The sequence below is a fragment of the Ursus maritimus genome, unplaced genomic scaffold, assembly GCF_017311325.1.
Source record: "Ursus maritimus isolate PB19 unplaced genomic scaffold, ASM1731132v1 scaffold_1, whole genome shotgun sequence".
Lineage (NCBI taxonomy): Eukaryota > Metazoa > Chordata > Mammalia > Carnivora > Ursidae > Ursus > Ursus maritimus.
Window position 1 is genome coordinate 54,097,399 of NW_024423343.1, and position 18,342 is coordinate 54,115,740.

An 18,342-nucleotide genomic window follows, 5' to 3' on the forward strand; every position below is an offset into this window, starting at 1 on the left:
AGGTGTCAGCAATGACTTCCATCATTTGGGTACTTCTCTACTTTTGAGGGTATATCTAAGTTTAGGGTGTGGTGCAGCAGGAGTGCACAGTTTAGGGGCGCCTGGGTGGCACAGTCATTAAGTGTCTGCCATCGGCTCAGGGCGTGATCCCGGTGTTCTGGGATCGAGTCCCACATCAGGTTTCTCCGCTAGGAGCCTGCTTCTTCCTCTCCCACTCCCCCTGCTTGTGTTCCCTCTCTTGCTGGCTGTCTCTCTCTGTTAAATAAATAAAATCTTCAAAAAAAAAAAAAAAAAAAGGAGTGCACAGGCTAGTACAGGGTATTGGAGATCCATTCGTTCTTCAAGTTAGGTGTTTGAGGAGGCACCAACCAAGATATCTACAGTTCCTTCTAGTCTTCCCACTGATGCTGATATATCTGTGCCTACTGCCTGTTCACATGGCCTATTCATGTCCAGCAGCTCCCTGCTACTTTGGAGCCACTCCAGGGTCTAGGAAGTTCTGTAGGCCCACACCACACAGCCATTCTTCTCCGCAGGCTTGTTGCCTTCCTGAGGGAGAAGGGCAGGGTAGGGAGGAAGGACCCATTCATAGCTTTGCTCTCTCACTTTTCATCCATCTCTCCTCCTACCCCAGTGAAGGGAAGTGTTTCTACTGTTCCAGGAAAGCCCCACTGTTGTCAAACCTTTTCCTTCTAAATCCTTTGGCTATATTCCAAATCCTCTCCTATCCTCTGAGGGCTTTTATAACACAAAACACAACTCACAGAAGTTTTGTTCTTGTTTTGCTTTTTACCCTATCACATCATTCCTCCACCTTAAGGTAGTGAGACAAGGGCCTGCTGTCCAAGGCATGGAAGTGGGGATAGGGGAATACCAAGGAAAAAAAAAAAATTTAATCACATGTGTATCACATTTAATTTCATCAGGTCCTTGTGAGGCGAAGTCTCTGTGTCATTTTCCTAAAACTAACAGTGTGGCAGGGCGCCGGGGTGGCTCAGTTGGTTAAGCGTCTGCCTTTGGCTCAGGTCGTGATCCCAGGGTCCTGGGATGGAGCCCTGCGTCTGACTCCCTGCTCACAGGAACCCTGCTTCTCCCTCTCCTCCCTGCTCATGCTCTCTCTTGATATCTCTCTCTCTCTCTCAAATAAATGAAAAAATAAAAGTAAATAAAAATAACAATGAGGAGAAGAAGCATTGATTAATGGGAGTTCTTCTGTCAGGGGAACTAGCAGATTAAGCCCCTTCCTGCCTGATTGGTCTTTAAATGTACTGTTTTCCCTCCCCCACCTCAACCAGATGGCTCCACCCCTGATGGCTTGATCCTACACTCTTGGTGATCAGGTTTTCACTTAAGAATTGGGAACTTAGGGCCACCAGGGTAGCTCAGCCAGTTAAGCAGCCAACTCTAGATTTTGGCTCAGGTCATGATCTCAGGATTGTGAGATCGAGCCCTGGGTCAGTCTGGCTCCATACTCAGTGGGGAGTCTGCTTGAAGATTCTCTCCCTCTGCCCCTTCCCCCACGCATGCATGTGCACTCTCTCTCACTCTCAGATAAGTAAATCTTTAAAAAAAAGAAAAGAGGGACGCCTGGGTGGCTCAGTCGGTTAGGCATCTGCCTTTGACTCAGGTCATGATCCCAGGGTCCTGGGATCGAGTCCTGCATCAGGCTCAGTGGGGAGCCTGCTTCTCCCTCTGCTTGGGCTCCCTCTTCTCCCTCCACTTCCCCTGCTTGTGCTCTCTCTCTCTGTCAAATAAATAAATAAAATCTTTAAAGAAAAAAGAAAAGAATTGGGAACCCAGTCTTGGAGGAAGACTCACAGCTTCGAAAGCCTATCCGTGGATGATTTACTAGTGTTCTAAATACGGAAAAGGTGATTTGTTTCTCTGAATGTTTTAGTGTTTATCACTTCCCCTGCCTCAGTTATGAGCACACACTCTAGAGTAAATCTGTTCCCTGGGGGACAGGTCATTGTACGGTAAGCACACCCACAGTGCTGAGAGGAAAAGGAAGGCTTACAACAGCATAAGTGGAAAGATTACCTACTGCTAGTGAGAGCTGACGAACTCAGACCAAATGACAGGTGAAGAGATGCTGCCTTAAAGCAAAACATCATTTAAAAAATTCTGTTTTGCACCAAATCCTATTCGCAAAGTGGATTTTAAAATAATTTCAAAGCACAGGAGGCTTTCAAAAGATGTTTGTTTTAAAGAATACAGTTGGCTTGTGGTCAAAAAATGAAGTTTGGTAATGCACAGTAACAACTGTAGTATAATTACCGGCCACAAAATACCAGGTGCTCAACCAAGCCTTTTCTACCCATTTAACAGAGCCAAGCCAAGCAAAAATGCCCTGCTAGCCATACCCAGAAGTTCAAAAGCTCAGCCTTTGTCATCAGGAAGGAATTAATTCAAAGAGCAAAGCCATTAATAGGCACAGCCAGGCATTTTATTGTAAACACTTTATTGTTAATACATGTTGAGAGCCGAACTTTCTCACATTTGAAAGAGGCCTGCTTGAGAGGGAATTTAAACAAGTCAGGCTCAAGGTTGTTTTTTTTTATTTTTTAGATTTCTGATAACATATCTATGGGATGTGCACAGTAGGGAGGTGCTGGCCTTGGCGTCCAAAGGCTCCCCCAGCTATCATTTGACCTAAGAATTATTGTGTTCCCAGTTCTGTGAACAGATCACTTTAATGTCAAGGGAATGAAAGTGCAGAGAACAGACAAAACACAGAAATGTTATAGGGAAGAAACATATTAAGAGACCTAACAATGCACTTCCTCATTATATGTAAGGAAACTATTTCCTAGATTCCTTGAACTATAAAAAGCCAAGTGAATTTGCTTAAGTTAATAAATGTTATTTAATTATATAATGACAGTACTGCAGCAAAATGTTTTGTTTCCTCTCCTTTTATTGCTTCCTGTTAGTTATTGAGAGAAGAAATCCAGTGTAACTTTTTTCTACTCCACTAGTGATGAGGCTATCTCATTTGTTTTGTTCGTGCTTCCCAGTACATGTGTATGTGTATATATAATCAAATTGAATCAGGTGGCCACATTGTGTGGTTGCTACAAACACAGATGTGAGGCTAGAGATGGGGCCCAATTTTGCTAGAGCAAGACCCCATTATAAAAGCCCTTTGCTGTGCTTTAGAATTGGTTGTTCCGTCCTGAGAGAAAAAGCGAAACTTCAATTCTCAGAACAACTGAAAAATCTGAGGTATAAACCTTATTCTCCTTTCCTAACCCTGGGATGAGACTGAAGTTCTACATTCGGCTAAGGCGGCCCATCCCCCTTGGTTTGTCAGGGCTGCGCATCCCGAAACAGTCTGGGGCTCCCTACGCTCAGCTGATGGCGCGTACCTGGGCCCTCTGTGCTTCTTTGCCAGTGGTGGCCGTGGAGACAGCAGTATAGTGACACCACTGGACGGGAAGTGTGACTGTTCGGAGCACCTTCTCACCGCGTCCTGTCTGCATGCTTTCTAGCTGGGTGCCTATCCACCTTTCATGCACGAGGAGACTGAGGAAAAGAGAGCAAGTTATTAGACTTAGCCATGTGGGTTCCCGTTTTTGCGAGTGAAAAGGTCTAATATTGGCAAGTTCATATGACTCAACCTAACACTGGCCCAATTTTACACAGTTGGTAGGGGTGATGCCAGAGTTCGAATTCTCAAGTACCCCAAGATGATAGCTGCATATCTGTATTTCATGTTTTCAATTTTATTTTTTTTTTAAGATTTTATTTATTTATTCGACAGAGAGCTAGAGAGAGCCAGAGAGCACGATTGGGAGGAATGGCAGAGGGAGAGGGAGAAGCAGGCTCCCCGCTGAGGAGGGAGCCCGATGTGGGGCTCAATCCCAGGCCCCTGGGATCATGACCTGAGCCGAAGGCAGACGCTTCACCGACTGAGCCGCCCAGGTGCCCCTGTATTTCAGATGACAGTCCGGGGCTCAGGGCAAATGCATTTAAAAATAAATAAATAGTGCGATCAGTAGACTACTTCCTTTCTTCTGCAGTCTCTGGTTTCAAGTACTGACTTTATTCACGTCGTCCTATGAAAGTTGGCTCAGGTCAGACAAGAATGCCCTGCCCGTGGCTACCGGTCCTGCGGTGCAGCTGCAACCAGCCCATCAAATCAGCTCTGTCAGGCTGTGTGCCTCGAAATGCCTGTCTAAAAACATCTCCCTTCCGGGATGACACAGAGCCACACACCCCATCTCCCCAGCTGAACTCCCGCCATTAGAGCCACTTGGCTTCAGCCACACGCCTTCCTCCCAGAGCGATTGTTAAAATTCCTCTGTGAACCCCAACATCCTTTCCTGTTAACACACCGATGATTAGCTTATCATCAGATTACAGGAACTCAGGACTTGGACCCAGTGAATTCTGTGTGAGAGCTGATGGGTAAGGTTGGGGGCATGAGAGTGAGTCACGAGGTGTTAGATGGGGCAGTAACTTTAGAAGCTGTATTGGCCGATCCCAGCACTCTACAGGTGAGGAAACATATTCAGGTGCCAAAGCTGTGACATCTCGATTTTTAGGGTGGCCAATCACCCCAGTTTGCCAGGGACTGAGGGATTTCCTGGCAGGTGGGACTTTCAGTGCTTGGCCTGGGAAAGTCTAAGATAAACCAGGACTAGCTGGCCACTTTGGTTCATTTGGAGCTTCAAACTCTCCTCCCTCTCTGGACTGGTCAGACTTGAGCAGGCCCTTGCAGCGACGGCTTCAGAGCGGCTCGGTACAGCGCAAAAACTCCAGATGGGAAGATGACCGCAAACGCAAGCTTACATGGCACAGTTTAACCAAGGCTAGTCCCCGAGTGGTCAGGTCAGTCTCTAGGCATGAACACGGATGCCACAAGGGAGGAGCAGCCTCGTGACTGAACCCTGAGCCTCTGGGGCCACAGCATTTGGGAATGCTGGTTGGATCGAGTCAGTCTGAAAATGAGGCTGAGGTCTGGTTTATTCACTTCATAGAAGAGCTGCAGCCATGCCGTTCATGGGGCCTGCAAGGGGAGGGCTGCTGCTGTTTGTCTGCTCTGGGCAGCTGCAGGGAGGATGAAATGGAGAAGTACTCAGGCGGGGAGAAGTGTCAGCAGGGTGCCCCATGCTACCATTGCTTCCTTTTTCAGAAGTTTTGTCATTCAGAGGTTTTGAATCCTGCAATAAGTAGTCATTCTTGGCTAACCTTGGACTTTTTTCCTCATATGTCATGCACCTAATTTTTAAATATTTCTTGGTTTTACTTCTCCTCCTGGTCTATTTTGTCCCCAGCCCTCGGTTGCTTGGCAGTTGTCTTCCCCACCAGGCCTCCTGCTTTCTGTTCTGCCGGGACCCAGCCTCTAGTTCATGCCCTAAATATGGGGGTGAGCATGTGTCGAATAGAAAAGGGATGGAAAGGGGGAAGCAAGGAAGAAACAGTGCAAAGATCCTAGTCAGGCAAAACTGTCAGATAATACAAGTCCTCTTTCATATTCTCTTCTCCACGTGCATTCCTTGAAGCTACACCCCATGCACCCACTCTCACGCACCTGCTGGGATCTGAATTTGTCCTGAGCCTCCCTTGTTCTCAACCCCTCATGAAATGTCCTTCTTAGTGCCCAAATAACAAATTTATTGATGGGGTAAACGAATTACTTTTACTGGGAATTAAAGTCAGAGGTAAAGACCTCAAAAGTAAATCTTAACTGTGACCTGTACAGTTAATATTCCTTCTAGGTTGTCTTAACACTTCAGTGAACCTAATTCCAGTGGAGGGATTTGAAATCGGGGGAGGAGGCGGGCAGCATAGTGGAGGATTATTTTGGGAAGAGTTCTGTGGTAAGTGTTGCCAGATTTAGCAAAGAAAAATTCAGAATGTCCGGTTGAATTTGAATTCCACATAAACAATAGATAATTTTTTAGTATAAGAATGTCCCTTGCAATATTTGTGATATACTAAAAATTATTCGTTTTATATCTGAAATTCAGATTCAACTCAGTGTCCTGTATTTTATCTGGCAACCCTGTGACCCATGAGGTCTCCCAAAAAATGTAGCCTGTGCAGTAGAAGGCCAGGATTGCTGCGGAGTTTAGAACGCTTTCCAAATGTCTGGCGGAAGGGAACCAGTCCATCTGAGAGTGCAACACGTGGTACAGTCAGGTGAACTCTCTGCCCTCAAAGCCAAGCCTGCCGATGCATGGGGGCATCTGAAGTAGGCCTGAACCGAAAACCCCTGGAGACTGGCCAAGGTGCCAGTGAAAAGGGAGTGTTCTACTGGATCCTTCCCAGAAGATGCAGTGTCTGGTTCTGGTGCTGACAACTAACCCATCTGATATCCGTCTCACTAAAACATTATTTTTAGATCTGAGGAAGGAGTGGCAGGGTTTTAAAAATAAGGTACTAGATGTAGGGAGAACTACAATCAAGAAGCTCTATCCTGACCAGGAAATGCAGGCCATGGGCCTGCTAGCAAGAGACCTAGAAAAGGTCAGTACTGGCAGTTTTCCACATAAAAATGCCTAACACTGAGACCCCACACTTTTCTTATAAACAAAGGTGATGCTACTAGCTTCAAGAAAACCGTTTTTACCACCTATAATAATCTTTTTTTTTTTTCAACTAATGAAGAGAGAGGCTATTTTGTTATCTGATTTTGGCTTCTGCACTGGATCTACCTTCAGTCCTTCTCTACCCTGCTGTGTGTTCTGGGAAGCTGACCCCTTAGGGATCTCTTGTCCACTGTCTTTTGGTTGGAACGAGGCAACAGGAGACATCAGCAAGAGACTGGAAGTTGTGAGGACAGATAAGGCAGAAGAATAGCTTTAGGGGCGCTTGGGTGGCTCAGTTAGGCGTTAGGCGAGTGCGGGGAGGGGCAGAGGGAGCGGATTCTCATGCATACTCTCGCTCTCTCAAATAAATAAATCTTTTTAAGAAATTTTAGCACAATCTCAATAAAAATATCAGCTTTTATTCTTTATGAACTTGACAAAATAATCCTCAAATTTATATTGGGGACAGGAGGAGAATAGCCAGGGAAGTTCTGAAAAGAGAAGAAATATGTACTTCTGTGTGTGGCAGAAGGTGAAATGGTTGGCCCTACTAGATATCAAAACACATTATAAAGCCTCAGTAAGTTAAACAATATAGACTTAGTCCATAAATGAGCATACAGATGAATGGAACAGATGAGAATGTTCTGATATAGACCCAAAGAGATGCCGGAATTAGTATGCAATTAAGGTGACATTGCTAATCACCAGGGAAAAGAGACTATTCAGTAAATAGCATTGGTGAAACTGAATAACCATCTGGAATAAAACTGGGCCCATTTATATGCTATCCAGTAAAGTACATTACAAGGATATCAGATAAGTATTTAAATGTTAAAAATTATAACTAAAATCACTAGAAGAGGGGTGCCTGGGTGGCTCAGTTGATTAAGCATCCAACTCTTGATTTCGGCTCAGGACATGATCTCAGGGTTGTGAGATCAAGCCTTGGGTAGGCCTGGGTAGGGCTCTATACTGGACGTGGAGCCTGCTTAAGATTCTCTCTCTCACTCTCTCTCTCTCTCTCCCTCCTCCTTCCCCCACTGTTGTCTCTCTCAAATAAACAAATAAATAAAATAAAATCACTAGAAGAGGGGTACCTGGCTGGCTCAGTTGGAAGAGCATGTGACTCTTGATCACAGGGTTGTGAGTTTGAGCCCAATGTTGGGTGTGGGGGTTGCTAAAAATAAACTTAAAAAAAAAGAATTTATGATATTAAAAAAATAATAATAATAAAATCAGTAGAAGAAAACTATGGGAGAATTTCTTTATAACCTTGGAAGGTCTTGGTAAATATGACTGAAAATCCAGAAGTCATTTAAAAATCGATAAAATTAATTACATTAAAATAGTTTCTTTTGGGAATAAGAAAAATCATCGTAATTAAAATTAAAAGACAAATGACAAACAGGGAAAAAGTATTTTCAACTCATATAACAAAGCACTATATCCCTTATATATAAAGCACTACTAGAAGTAAGACAAAAAGCTGACAACCCAAGAGAAAAATAGGCAATGGAAATGAATAAATAACCAAAGGGTTCTGGTACCAGTTCCAACAAACAATTCTGAGACACCAGCTGGGTGTCCTACAATTTAACTCCATTCTGACACTATTTACCCAGAGATAACCTCAGATCCCATAGGTTAAGGATTCAGTCCTATAAGACTGCCAACCCTCCACTTCAGATGCCAAAACAAGTCCAGGTTGTCACCTGCGCTTCTAAAGATGGGTTATAGATCAGAGGTTCCAACAACCCCCTTCTTGGGTTTGGTTAATTTTCTAGACCAGCCCACAGAACTCAAAGAAACATTTTACTTCCTAGATTACCAGTTTATTAGAAAAGGATATAACTCAGGAGTAGCCAGATGGAAGAGATGCATGGGGCAAGTATGAAGACAGTCACAGAGTTTCCATCCTCTCTGAGAGCTCCACTCTCCCAGAATCTCCATGTGTTCGGGGCACCTGGGTGGCTTAGTCGTTAAGTGTCTGCCTTCGGCCTTCAGCTCAGGGCGTGTTCCCGGTGTTCTGGGATCGAGCCCTGCATTGGGCTCCTCCGCTGGAAGCCTGCTTCTTCCTCTCCCACTCCCCCTGTTTGTGTTCCCTTTCTCCCTGGCTGTCTCTATCTTTGTCAAATGAATAAATAAAACTTAAAAAAAAAAAAAAAAAGAATCTCCACGTGTTCACAAACCTGGAAGCTCTCTGAGCCTTAAAAGTTTTTTTTATGGAGACTTTATTACATGGGCATGATTGATTAGATCATTGGCCATTGGTGATTGAATGCAAAGTCCAGTTCCTCTCCCATCCCAGGAGGTCAGAGGGGTGTGACTGAAAGTCCCAAGCCTCTAATCAAAGGTTGGCTCCCCTGGCAACTAGCCCCCATCCTTAGTTACCTTCCCCAAGTCACCTCATTAACATAACAAAAGATATCTTTATTGTGACTCATCACTTAGGAAATTCTAAGAGTTTTAGGAGCTCTGCCAGAAACGCGTATGGAGACCAAATACATATTTCTTATTATAAATCACAAAGTCACAACTCACAGAAAAGTTCATATATATATGAAGAGATATTCAACTTCACTCATAAGAGAAATGCAAACTAAAGCTATGTTGATATATCATTTTTTATATATCAGATTTTCAAACACTTAAATGTTTCATTATCTTTGTGGGATTCTAAATTGATACAACTCCATGGAGGGAAATTTGGCAAAATCCATCAATCTTACAAATACACATCTCCTTTGACACAACAATTCCTTATAATCAAATATATCCTATGAATATATTTAACACATAAAATGACCTAGGTACAAGGTTAGTCATTGTAGCATTACTTGTAATAGCAAAATTGGAAACAACCCAGTGTCCATCAATATGAAACTGGTTAAGTAAATCATAATGCTTCTATATATTGGAATATTATACAGCCATAAAAAGGTAGAAATTCATAAAAATATGCTGTACTGATATGTAACAATCTCCAAAATGCAATATAAACTATCTACTACCTTTTGTGTGGAAAAAAACATAAAATATGTGTGCATATAAGTGTGTATAAATTACTCTGAAATGATAACCCAAGAAACCAGTAACAGTGGATTGGGAAGAAATCTAGTGAATGGGAGATAGGGAAGGGAGAGAAAATTTCACCTTTTATATTTTTTAAATATTTGAGTCATGGGTATATATTACTTATTCAAATATTAAAAATTGTAAAGGTGCTTCTGAAAAAAATCAAATGATACAGAAATGCCTAAGGTAGAAATTAAATGTTCCCCTACCCCTAAACCTCCCACTCAGAGGAAACTAATGCCAACAGACAGCTATTAATCTTAAGAGATTTAGTCACTGAGAAGGAGATAGGATACTTTTTTAAAAATCATGTATTAGGCAAGGGAAACACTATTTCTGAGTCTCTGAAATGTTGTTGTGGCACTGCCAAATCCCCTTAGACCAAATATGAGCGATGGAAATAAATATTGACCTCCTTCTGCAGGCTCACCATGAGCTGCTGGGCTTACATAGCACATTCAATCCTATGTGAGTTTGGGTATATGTAAAATTAGAACTGGAATAATTCTGAATTAGGTAGCAATGTAAACGTGAATGGTAGAGGCCATTAGCTCTAATGGGCTAAGTATTATGTGGATGTGAAATGAAGACATTAACATTTCAGCAAATGAAAATGTTTAGTCTGAAAAGTCTTGGCAATGAAAGCACAGAATTCAGCCAGCAAAGGCTTCTAAATTACAAACATAAAAGAGTTGCAAAGAACACTAAAAATTATTCCTAATTTTCCACTGCTGTTATTAAAAATTATTAAAAATATTTTCTAACTGGAATCTGACATTCCACTAGTGCAATGAAGCAAACATCACATTACGAAGACCCCCTCAAGATCATGTTCCTTTGACTCAGAAAATCCCTTGATGAGTAGTAAACGACTGTTATAAGTAGCTATGAAAAAAATATATAGAGCCTCCCCGTCTCAAAATAAATACCAGGGTCTCTAGCCAAATCAGCAGTTGATATTTTTAATACATGTGCCTTATTACAACACAACAAAACAGTGTTTATACAATACACTCCCTTTCCTCTACTCTTATAAAAGTAGTGTGTTGATGTTGGAAGAAACTTTAGAAATCAACAAGTCTACTCATGTAAACATTCATTCATTTAACAAATACTTCTCTAGTGCACCCATGTATCAGACAAAGTAAAAAGCCATAGGATAAGAAGATGAGTAACACAGTTTCTGGCCCTCGAGAAACTTCCCTAAACTAACTCCTTTATTTTTATTTTGAAGTATCTCTAGGTCTCTCGAGTTCAGACCAATACTTCTTTTGATTATGCCAACCATCAAGCGTTTACGAAAATAACTAAATCTAAAGGAATGGCAATTGCCTATTATTACTTCAATGCTGTTCACATAGTAATTTTTTGGTTTTGGATTATCATTTCAGAGGATCTACCTGCTCTTCATTTTCACAAGTAACTTTATATACCTTATAACAGCTTCACAAAACTTTCATTTCACAGATGAGGAAACTGATGTCGGTGATATTCATCAACTTTCCCTGCATCACACAGCTAGTAAGTAAGTGAACCCAGCTCTGTCTGTCTCTAGTGCTTATGTTCTTTCTACCATAGTACCCAGCAGGATTCGTCAAAATGTAAGCTTTAGAAATTGTAACTAGTATAAATACTTTAAGAGTACATGATTGTCATTTTGGTTGTTAAATACTCCGCTGCTTCACAGAGAATTTCTTAGAGAAAAGCACACTGTAACTGTAAACAATGTATTTCCGAGCACCTTAATTTCAGTTCAAGAAGACCATGAAATGACACTGGATAACTATTCGTTTTGGTCATTACAATACCCTGCATTAAAATGATCAATGTGTAAATGAAGTTAGTGTTTTTGCCAACATTATAGACCTTTACTTTTAATCCTCAAACCTTCCTATAACCTTATCTTTTGTTCATTTCAATTGCTTAGCTCTCTTTTGAGTATCCATATCAAGTCTACTATATTTTTAAGTTACTACAATATTTTTACATTATATTATTATTGTTTTTAAAAAAGGTACCTGATTTTTCTTCTTTTGGCCCCCCTGGCGTGACTCTCCTCCTAACACACGTGCTCCTCTACTTTAAGCCTTCCAAGGAGCAAGACAATCGCTTTACAGTGAATTACTGATGCATAGCTTACTCAGAGCAGGGTTTGGATTGTTGCAGTCATGAAGGTGATCTACAGGAAAAGATAATTCGGCTAAAGTCCTGCGATGGAATCTGCCACTGATTGTCAGTTAGTTTTAAAGACCTTGGACCTTGGAATCAGACCATAAAATCTGAATCATGTTCCTTAGAGTGATATTCTTCAAATTCACCTGTGAACGACTAGCAATCACATACGGGTTTCTAGGGGCCCTTATAATTTCTTTCTTTTTTTTCATGTATTTACAGATTTGGATCATTAGGAGAGGGTTGGTAAGCAGCAATCAAGAAAGACAAAAATGTGGAAATCTTAAATTGAATTTCAACATAAAAATTATAGTACAGTGTATATAGCTTTATTATATCCCAATAGCACGAAATTATGCTACACCCTTCAAAGTATATCATACACTTAAATGAGGTCCATGGCAAAAATTATGGTATAGATTATAGTCCTTATGTTGTTAAATTATGCACAAATACTTAATTTATTGTGAATAAATTATTGTAAATAATAGTTGGGTGGTATCTTGGGACCTAGGTTGGCCCAATGAAAAGGCAAATGTTTTGGAATGAGCTAAACCTAGGATTTCATGTGAACTCTGCCATGGAAGCTTGGCCAAGTTATTGAATCGAGTTGTGTGACCTTGACCAAGTTACTGTACCAGATTGAATTAAGCTTTCTCGCTTGTAAAATGGTTGTTGTGAGGATTAGTAATGACTGACAAAGGTTTGGAAGTAGAGGCTCTTACAGAGTAGGTGCTCAATAAACTCAGGTCTCACCTGGGATACTTCACAAAGCACACACAATGATTTCTTATTAAATTGAATTGATTAAAAGGAAATTAAGTGTTGGTGTTATATGACCTTCCTCCTGGAATGGACAATTGAAATTGAAAGGACATATTTCCTGCTGACAATACGGTACTTACTTCCCCAGGAGACTAAAACAGATCAACTTTAGCAAGAAATGTCTCCATAATGTTCCCTTATGGAGAAGTTTATAGTATACACAAAAACATCCTGTATCTTATAAATAAGTATTGTCACAAAATATCTATTTATTCAGTGTTTAGTTCTTTGTTGTTATCGTTGTTAATAAATCTTCAGTGACTTGTCAGGGTAGTTAATAGATGATTTTAACCAATTTGGCTTAAATTGTTTATGGTAACAACTATGGTTTCAAAGAGAGAAGAGTCAAGGTGGTAAAAGAAACAGGTAATAGTTGTTGCTTCTCAACACAGTTCAAAAAGCATGAGTAAGTAGGTCCCTCAATGCATGGTGCATGGAAGAAATTCTGAGATACCAGTAGAAAGTAAAAGCTTAGTATTTTGTAGTTTCTTTCTTTACAAACTCAAATTTGCATTAACATGCATATTTATATTTTCTGGAATTTTTGTGTCATTTAAATCAATAGTTAATGTTATTTTCTTCCCATAATTGCTCTTTAATTATCTAACAGCATAGTTTCTTTCTTTATTGTTTTTTTTAGAGGGAAGGGAGAGGGTCAGAGGGAGAGGGAGAAAGAGAATCTTAAGCTGGCTCCACACCCAGCATAGAGCTCTATCCACATGTGGGACTCAGTCTCACAACCTTGAGATAATGATCTGAGCCGAAATCAAGAGTCAGACATTTAGCCTACTGAGCCACACAGGTGCCCCTAACAGCAAAGTTTATGACAATGAAGGATTGTATGGGGATGTATCCCTTCCTCTTAGTGAATGTATAGAAAATATTATATTATACATTAAAACTGTTCTGCCATGAAAAGATAATCAACTTCTTTAGTCATTAGAGGATTTGAAATTAAATGCAAATAAAAACCACAATCACACACACAAATGACTATACCAAGTAGTCTTAGCAAGAATGTGGAGGAACTGGAACTCTAATAGACTGGGGAGGGGCAGAGGGAGAAGAAGAGAGAGAATCTCAAGCAGACTCCCCAGTGAGCAGGGAGACTGACTGTGGGCTTGACTCTACAACCCTGAGATCATGACCTGAGCTGAAATCAAGAGTCAGATGCTTAACCAACTGAGCCACGCAGGTGCCCATAGCAGATTCTTAAAAAGTTAAAACATACTCCTACCATATGACTTAAGCATTCTATCCTAGGTATTTACCCAAGAGAAATGAAATGGATACCCATACAAAGACTTGTATGTGAATGTCCAACTGCTTTATTCATAGCTTAAAAAGGGAAACAACCCGGGGCACCTGGGTGGCTCAGTCAGTTAAGCATCTGCCTTTGACTCAGGTCATGATCCCAGGGTCCTAGGATCGAGCCCCATATCGGGCTCCCTGCTCAGCAGGGAGCCCGCTTCTCCCTCTCCGTCTGTATGCCCCTCTGCCTTCCACTCCACCTGCATGTGCTCTCTCTTTCTTTCTCTGTCAAATAAATAAATAAAATCTTAAAAAAAAAAAAGGAAACAACCCAGTGTCTACCAACATGTGAATGAATAAACAAATTGTGGTATATCCACAGAGTGAATACTACTCAACAATAAAAAGCAATTAACTATTGATACATGCAAAAATATATGAACCTCAATTATGTGAAGTGAAAGAAGCCAGATTTTAAGAGTACAAATTGTATGATTCCATTTATAATATTCTAGAACATGTAAACTAATCCACACTTCCAGAAAGTGGATCAGTGGTTGCCTGGGAATGGAATAGGGGACAGGGAGAAGCAGGAAACTCTGGGAGTGATGGATGTATTTATCATATTGATTGTGTTGATGGCTTTACACATAAATATCAAAACTTATAAAATTATTGTATGTCAATTATACCTAAAACTGTTTTATTTTTTTAAGATTTATTATTTATTTGAGAGAGAGCATGTGAGTGGGGGGAGGAACAGAGAAAGAGAATCTCAAGCAGACTCCCCGCTGAGCACAGAGCCGGACTCAGGGCTCAGTCCCACAACTCATGAGATCACGACCTGAGCCGAAACCAAGAGTCAGTTGCTCAACCAACTAAGCCATCCAGGTGACCTGGTTTTAGGGGAAGAAAAAAAAGCATTGTGTCAATTTTTCATAAAACCGAAGAGACGACCTGACCCTGTGCCATTAGGTTAGCTAGATCCACTGCCTCTTTTCTGCGGCATCCACCACTTCCTGGCTGCGGGCAATGGTGATGTTTTATTACTGGATGGTAAGGGCCTTGAGTTTAGAATCCATGTTTAATTCATCTGGGTCTTCCCTCAAACCTCCAGCATGGTAACCCCCATCAACTGTTAATTTTTAAATGAATAAATTTTGTAGTTTCTTTTTGGCAAAACGTTTCAGAAAACAGTTCTACCCAAATTCCCTAATTAACTCTTGCTGTTTTGTTTTGTTTTGTTTTTGACATCCAAGGGAAACAGCAAATCTTCATGCTTAAGGGCTTCAGTGCCAGGGACCTGCTCAGCTACTTACTAACTGCTTGGCCATAGATAAAAAATAGCTGCTCCAGGCCTCCGTTTCCTCATTTTTAGAGGAGGTAATAATATATCTATGTTGTTCGTTTTCTGATAGGATTAAATAAAACGATCCATGTAAAGTGCATGGCCCATAGTCAAAACTCAATTTTATTTTATTTTATTAAGATTTTATTTATTTATTTGAGAGAGAGACAGAGAGAGGACAACCAGGGGGAGGGACAAAAGGAGAGGGACAAGCAGACTCTCCGCTGACTGAGCCTGATGTGGGACTTGATCCCAGGACCCCAAGATCATGACCTGAGCTGAAGTCAGACACTTAACTGACTGAGCCACCCAGGCACCCCTCAAAGCTCAATTTTTAAAAGGTGAGTGAATTCATACATTTACCATCACAAACTTTTTTAAAGTTTATGAACCCCAAAGACTGAAATATTTTATCTTTCATCAGGAGAAAGAAATGTGATAGGGACACCTGGGTGGCTCAGTTGGTTAACCATCGGACTCGTGATTTCAGCTCAGGTTGTGATCTCACAGTTATGAGATTGAGCCCCGCATGGTCCATGCTCAGCGTGGAGTCTGCTTGAGAGTCTCCCTCTCCCTCTACCCCTCTCCCTGCTCTCTCTCTCTCTCTCAAATAATAAATAAATAAAATCTTTAAAAGACAACAACCAAAAGAAAAAAAGAAAAAAGAAAGAAAAGAAAAGAAAGAAAGAACTGTGATTAACAGTTACCTAAACCTTACCAGGAAAGATTGCTTTAAACTGGCAGCAAAGTTACTGCATGTTAGGCTTTTTAGAAGCAAACAACCAGAGGAATTTAATTTATTGGAAGAAGTACAAGGATTATAATAGCTTATATTCTTGTCACTACATTTTATGCCAATGCTCTTAGACCTTTTCGGTAAAACAGAAAAATAAAAACCCTACCATTAAGTAGAGAGGCTGAAGTTGCAAATGGTCCATTTAGTTTTTTCCTGCCCTTCACTTTGAGGTTCTTACATATAGAAATCCTGTTCTCATATTTGTTTGCAAGTTTTCTCTCTAGTGAAAAATACTTTATCATTCTGTCCATGGGGAATTAATTAAACAGAATGTGGAAAACTGTAATCTCCAGGGAACCTTGCTGTCAGTACTCTCAATAAATACAGCATAGCCAAGGAGTTCTACTGAGACCTGACCTAGAGTGGACTGAGCCTGGCTTTAGAATTGGCCAGCTTCAGAGGATAATTTTCCTGAGCTTTGAGCAACTCACATCATTGTTTTGTAGCCCTCTGATTTATAATATTGGGCCTAATCATGTCTCCATTATTTGTAGGGAATATTTTTTAAATACATGAAACAATTATCATCATTAATAAACTGGGTTATTAATCTCCTCCAAAAATAGGGTGCTGGCATGTAAATAAAATTTACAACTGACCCTTTAGGGCTGGTCCAGTATTAAATTTGCCTCAGTCGGTTAAGTGTCTGCATTCGGCTCAGGTCATGATCACATGGGTCCTGGGATCAAGTCCCACATCGGGCTCCCTGCTCAGTGGAGAGTTTTCTTCGCTCTCTCCTGCTGACCCCTGCTTGTGCTCTCTCTCTCTCTCTTTGTTAAATAAGTAAATAAATAAAATCTTTAAAAAAAAAATTTTTTTAAAGAAAATCTTAAAAAAAAAAAAAAAAAAGAGGAAAGTCCTAGTCCATTCGTTGCATGGGAAGAACGTAATACCAGAATCAGGAAATGTTATTCCACTCCTGGCTCTGCCAATAGCTAGCTCTGTGATGATTGGTAACCCCTTCACCCCTCAGTTTCCTCAAATGTAAAAGTAGAGAGTTGAACTAGATCAGGGAGGAAAAACACCCAATACGTGCCACTACTCCTGTCCTTCTCTGTTCAGGGCAGACATTACTAATCAATCACTGAAAGTTTTCTACCAAATTGGAAAGCTGCTTCTAAATTCTCAACAAAGCATTGTAGAGTTTGCAATCAAAGTAAAACTTAATTGCCATCTTTGGGCTGAAAGATCTGTAAAGGTTCTTTCAATTCTAATACTCAAAGGCCAAAATGAGAATCTGTGAAATAGCAAATGCCAAAAGACAAATACCTTGGCAAATCTTACTTCTCTTTTTCACATTCCAGTATCTGAGAGTGTTAAAGACTTTGTCTGAAAGGTCTATCCAAGAGGATACTTTGCTCTTCCATGATTGCATTCAGTTTTTTTTTTTCCAAAATGAAAACAGTTTCATTTTTTCCCCTAATTCTAAAAATGCTTACTGTAAAAATTTGAACAGTGCAGAAAAGTACAAAATAAAAGTGAAAATTATCTGATATCCAACACCCCTTGATAACTGGTCTTGCAGACATAGCTCTAGGTGTAAGTGTTTTTCTGTACTCTGTTTATTTTTTTAATATGACAATGTTATATATGGGCAACTTTGAGTATCACTCCGAAGCTGTGGTTCTTAGTCTCTACTAGATGTACTCATAAAATTTCATCTTTGTGGCGCCTGGATGGCACAGCGGTTAAGTGTCTGCCTTCGGCTCAGGGCGTGATCCCGGCATTATGGGATCGAGCCCCACATCAGGCTCCTCCGCTATGAGCCTGCTTCTTCCTCTCCCACTCCCCCTGCTTGTGTTCCCTCTCTCGCTGGCTGTCTCTATCTTTGTCGAATAAATAAATAAAATCTTTAAAAAAAAAATTTCATCTTTGTCTGGGGGCTCCTATTTTGGGTGAAACTTTTCAAATATAGCAGTAAATTGAAAGAGCAAAGGATCTTTAGACCCTTACCACAACAGCACTTAAAGATTTGGTCAAATTCTCCAGGGTCCACTCTAGTAGATACAGAATGGAAAGATTTGCAAAGCTTGTGGTTAAAATTCAATTTGAAAATGAAATGGACCAGTGGCTTGGGAGAAGAGCAAGTGTTCCTCCTTTACCCCATACCCCAACCCCACTTTTTTTGCTTATTATTATAAAAGTAACATATGTTTATTTAGGAAAATACAGACAGGCAAAAATGAGAAAAATAAAATCATAAATAATCTTATCAGAATATTTATGATTGAGGCACCTGGGTGGCTCAGTTGGGTAAGCATCTGCCTTTGGCCTAGGTCATGATCCCAGGGGCTCCACCTGATCCCAGGGTCCTGTGATAGAGCCCAACGTCATAG

At 40.7% G+C, this 18,342-nt stretch overlaps 1 long non-coding RNA gene across 2 annotated transcripts in view; it reads left to right on the forward strand.

Moving 5' to 3' along the window:
• Positions 1-14,034, forward strand: part of LOC121105707 — a 100,244-nt gene extending 86,210 nt beyond the window's left edge. For both annotated transcript variants that reach the window (XR_005838333.1, XR_005838334.1), the window contains 2 exons: positions 11,082-11,135; positions 12,009-14,034. This is a non-coding gene — a long non-coding RNA (uncharacterized LOC121105707). The remainder of the gene's footprint in view (positions 1-11,081; positions 11,136-12,008) is intronic.
• Positions 14,035-18,342: the final 4,308 nt, after the last annotated feature.